Genomic DNA, 6000 nt, shown 5'->3' on the forward strand with positions numbered 1-6000 from the left:
TGTCGTTTTTTAGAATGACACTGCTGGGTACTTTTGTAGTAGTGTTGGTTGGGTCAGTTTTGGGCCAAAACAGAAACCAAACCGATCTTGTTGGTTGAGCCAAAATTGCAAACCGAAACCGATCAAGCCGGGACTAAAACCGATCATGTCGGTTAATTGACAATGACAGGTTGGTTTGGGTCGGTTTTTGATTTGTGGATGACGCAGGAGTGGGAGAGAGAGAACTGTCATCTGGAGAGATTCACGATGGTGGTGGAGGAAGGAAGAATGGAGGACATGGCTAGGAGGCTGTTGTATTAGGTTTAAGAACTAAGTCCGAAAGTGAGAGAAAAAAGGCCACAAGAACAAACCGCAAAAAAGGCAAGAAAAGTAAGAAAATGTGATGTAGATGCAAACTATGCAACAAAAAAGTCATCCTAGATATGCAGACAAAACACCACCATTACCCTTAAGGTCTCTATTCTGATTAAAACAAATAAAAGCAAACACACGAATTAGTTCAATTAACCGATGTCCAAGAATTATAGGAACTACTCGTCAAACCAACTTTAGTCGGTGTGGTTTAGTGTACTCATCGAAAAACAAAAACAAAAACAAAAAAACCAAACTAAACCAAACTGTCAGTGCGGTTTGGCCAGTTTAGTCAGTTTTTTTTTTAATTGCCTAGCCCTATATTAACCTATAGTCTAATAGTCTATAGCTGCCAAACAAATTCATCCTCGAGCTTACAACTTAGGGCACATCATATGTGCTTGGATCCCCTCAAATGTGTTGAAGACTTAAAGGCAACATGATGGATTGGGATAGTGTTTTTGTAGAATTATCAGAGAGACGGATTTAAGGCCCACTTCCAACAATATTAATATTATTCTCAACTTGGTAATTACTACATGCACAATCTGTCAGGTGTGTGGTTTATCACAAAAGACATCGGTATTAGTTGAAGTGGAGATATGATATTTAAACTCTTGTTTTTTTATTTCTTCCAGAGAGACAGTCGATGTGGGACATTTCAACACGCCGTCTCACATGAGATCCAATTAGTGGGTCACCACATGTGGGAGATCCACACATCGACAACTACGTGGAACCAAATGGACTCACCCTACACATGGGGCCAAGGACCCACCAACATCACGCGGGACCAATGGGACCCACCCATTATGTGGGTGTACAAGGCCCGCTCCTTGGCTCTGATACTATGTAAAATGATCAAAGAGACAGGTTGAAAGCCCACTTCCAACAACACCGATATTGTCCCTGTAGGATATTTCAACACACCCCATCACGTAAGATCCAATTAGTGGGTCACTACACTTGGAAGATCCACACATCGACAACTACGTGAAGCCAAAGGGACTCACCTACACGCAAGGCTAAGGACCCACCATCATTGTCTGGAGCCAAAGGAACCCACCCATCATGTGGCAGTACGAGGCCCGCTCTCTAACTCTGATACCATGTAGAATTATCAGAAAGACGAGCCAAATGCCTACTTCCAAACAACACCAATATTATCCCTAACTTGGTAATTACCACCTACACAATCCGTTAGATGTGGGGGTTATGACAAATGATCTCGGTATTAGTTGAAGTAGGGTTAAGATATTTAAACTCTTATTTTATCAGAAATATGATTGACGTGGGATATTTCAACAGTTTTCGGATAAAATATAAACACATACAGCGCAAAGTCAAACTTGCTTTAAGGTTTCTCATGTATAGTCGTGGTTAGGATATCTTCAAGTTGAAGACGAGTCGCCTGGATTCATGCATGCTTTTACAGTAGGACGAAAAATAATTTATACGTTTTTAAGTTTTTAATTTTTTTCTGTTTGAGATTTTTATGTTATATAATTTATACGTTTGTTTGTTTGTTTAATACTAATTAATTTATAAGTTTTGTTTTTATTAATCTTGTACAAATATGACTTAAATGCATTCGAATTACGAGTTCTACACTTATCATAATCATATCATCAATTTAAAGAAATATCAAATATTTCATTAAACAAAGGCGTACACAAATGGAGTCTACTAAAAATACACGCGCAGTTAGAAATAAAAAAAATATGGGTATTCTTCCTTGAGAATTCAGATAATTGATGGCCTGCTATATATACGAAATGGCATTAATTCTAATTTGTATACATACACATACCAGCGTACAACGAAGAATAACTTATTAGTTTTTACTTGTGTAACTCGACGTTGCTCTAGTGTGCTGGTTGTCTTGGTCAATGACTCCTGCTCCGGCTCAGCAAAATTATTTTGGTCATTAATTTTATGAATATTATTATGTACATCTTGTGCTTATTTTTTTAGTTGTGATCGATCGTGTTGTAATAGTGGTTGTTATATATATAATTAAATATGGGACGGACTCCACATTACCATTTTTTTACACAATTTTTAACCAATGCTTTTGTGGGATTCATTTGACAATATATTTCAACGATCATACCGTCTGTTTTTTTTAAGTTTTTCCTCAAAGATCATGTCTATTTTAAATCACCAAAATTTGAAATTATATAAATGTTGAATTAACGGTTTAGGGTTGCTTTGTAGAACCATATTCGTCAATTTTCTTCACTACAAATAAATATCTTAGAGTTGTCTAACTTTTTGAAAAGATGACCTATGGATGATGTTCTAAAAGATAACTAGGAAATGGGAAACCTTTTCCCAGCTGCCACTTGCCTGCATTTGATCTCCACAGTATTTTTATTTCTTTTGTTGCAAAGTTGTTGGCGGTAAGGATCAGAAAAAGCAAGCTTAAGGTTGGCCAATTGCCACCAGGAAGAAGAGGTTGGCCGATTGTTGGCGACAGCTTCAATTGGCACAATGCGGTCGTGATTTCCCACCCCTCGGTTTGTTGAACAGGTCCAGAGGTTCGGGAAGATATCCTCATGCAGTCTGTTTGGAAGATGGCCTATGGTATCAGCAGACCCAACCTTTTATGAAGATCGAAGAAATCTTGAAGAACTCAGGTGAAGGAATGCAGAGAATCAGAGAGAGAGAGCGTTTTAGAATTGGGAATTGCTTGTCTTGATTGTCCAAGTAATGAAATAGAATGGTACTGTATATAGCTATAGTATTACAAGACTTGTAAGCTAAGCTATTGGATTATATTCTAATTACCTTATCTCAACTAACTACACTCTTAACAAACTTCACATAATTACCTATCTCATTTATTGACAAGTGGCACTAGCTTGTCCTCTGATTTCTTCTTCATTTGGAGCATTGAATTCTTCACTTGGATCATGGTTTTGGTCTTCATTACTCTTACATCCCCTCAATCTGATACTTGAGTGAACTGAGCATTAGATTGCCATGGTGTTGCTAGAATAATGGTGTTGATAAACCCTTTGTAAGAACATCTGTTGATTGTTCTGCAGAAAAAACATGTTGGACTTGAAGATCCCCTCGAGTGACTCTGTCCCTCACAAAGTGGTAGTCAATCTCATTGAGTTTTAATTTAGCATGAAACACATGATTTGTGGAGAGTCTAATAGTTGAAATGTTGTCACAGTATATCATTGATGGTAAATGTAGAGGAACATGCAAATCACAGAATAACTGTCTAATCGAAGCAAGTTTTGCAACAGTAATTGCAAGGGTTCCATCTTCTACTTTTGTAGATGACTTGGAGACAATATGTTGTTTCTTTGATGCCCATGTGATGGGATTTGAACCACGAAACACAACAAAACCTAAGGTTGATATCCTATCATTTGGATCACCAACCCAATCTGCATCATTATAATACTGCAAATGCATTGATCTTGGTTTGAAATGAACTTCATAGGTAGAAGTGCCCTTGAGGTATTTGATAATTCTTTTGACTGCAATCACATGAGATTCCATGGGATTATGCATGAACTGACAAGCATGATTCACTGAGAAAGTTATGTCTAGCCTTGTGAATGTGAGATATTGGAGTCCCCCAATAATACTCTTGTATTGACTGTGATAAGGTTTCTCATCATCCTTAAGTAACCTATGATAAGGTAAACATGGTGTAGCACATGGTTTAGAGTTTTGTAGATCCACTTTATCAATCAACTCATTTATATACTTTGTTTGTGACGCAAACAACCCCTTTGAAGTATAACTAATTTGTAACCCCAGTAAATAGTGTAGTGTGCACAAATCATTCATTTCAAATTCTGCAATAAGATCTACAAACACTTGAGTTATCAATTGAGAAACACTACCAGTGAGTATCATATCATCAACCTACATAAGAAATAGCATAATGTCTTTGGAGGAATGCTGAACAAACAAAGATGGATCAGCTTGTGAAGCTTGAAACCCCAAATCTGATAAAAAAAAAAAACTTGTGAATCTTTCATTCCAAGCTCTAGGAGCTTGCTTAAGGCCATATAATGATTTTTGGAGTTTGCAAACATAATGTGATGGATGTGTTAAGGTCTCAAACCCTGGAGGTTGTTCCATATAGACTTTTTCCTGTATAATTCCATATAGAAAAATTTTCACATCCAGTTGGCTAAGAGGCCATTTGAACTAAGCACCTAAGGCAAAGATTAGTCCAATAGTTGTAGGTTAGACCAGAGGATTGAAGGTTTCCAAGTAATCTATACTCTCTTCCTCACTATAACCTTTTGCCACAAGTTTGGCCTTATACCTTACCCCATATCCATCTACATTGTTCTTGATTTTATATACCCATTTGCACCAAACTAGATTCTTATCAGGTGCTAAAGGAACTAAAAACCATGTCTTTTGAGAATGTAATGCATCAATTTACTTCTTCATTGCATCTTGCCATTCTGGCACTTTCAATGCAGCTTTGAAAGTTTTTAGTTTTGACAGACAGTTGCAGAGAATGCTTTTTTTCTTTCTTTTTTCTTCTTTGAAAACTCCATTCTTGGATCTTATTTACATAAGGTGCACATTTATAGGAATTGGCAAAACAACATTGAGTTTTTTATGTTGGAAATCAGGATCCACAGGGATAAAGTATTATGTACTTGAGCTGGTAGTGACAATTGTTGTATTTGAGGTTCACAGGACATTTATGTTGAATTTAAACTATGTATAGGTGAGGAAATAAACTCTGTGGCACTAGATGCAACTGTTTACAAAGAATCTTATGCTCTAGATCCAAATAAGGAATCTGAGGCTCTAAATGAATGCACATTTAATGACTCTGAGGCTGTAGATGTAGTTGAATGATATGAAGGTGATAATGTTTGATTTATTAATGAAATGATCGGTATTGGTATTGTTTGGTGAATTCATTTGTGAATAAGCAGATGGCAATGCTGCTGTTTTGTGAAATAATGCAGGATTTGAGTATGGAAAAGTGGTTTCATCAAATAAGACATGTTTGGATGCATATAGTATATCAGCAGCAATATCTAGACATATGAAACCTTTTATAATGTCATGCATATCCTAGAAAAACACATGTTGTAGTTTTGGGTTGAAGTTTGGATATATTATATGGTTTAAGTAGTCGAAAACATGCACAACCAAATATTCTTAGGTGCTTAATATCGTGAACCTTATTATACAGTTTTTGAAATGGAGATTGCATTTTTAGAGACATCCTATTTATCAAGTAAGTTGCAGTAGCACAAACATGAAACCAGAATTGACTAGGCAATTTTGCAATATAAAGTAGTGAGTGTAATTGCTGTTTCTAAAGTGTGCCTATGCGTTCTTTATGCCAATCCATTTTGTTCAGGAGTGTATGAACATGATTTGTGATGTAGGATACCATTTTGTGATAAGAATTGTTGAAACTTTGTGCTTATGTATTCACCTCCATCATCACTTTGAAATATTTTTGATTTTGCAGAAAATTGAGTAAACAAGCATGCATGAAATTGGACAAATGTTGCAAACACTTCTGATTTATTATGTAATGAAAAAAATTCATCTATGAAGGTTACATAGTACCAAAATCCTTCATAGGAAAGTAAAGGAGCATGTCCCCACACATCACTATGTATAATCTGTAAAGGTTGT

This window comes from Pyrus communis, chromosome 12 (genome assembly GCF_963583255.1).
Source record: "Pyrus communis chromosome 12, drPyrComm1.1, whole genome shotgun sequence".
Lineage (NCBI taxonomy): Eukaryota > Viridiplantae > Streptophyta > Magnoliopsida > Rosales > Rosaceae > Pyrus > Pyrus communis.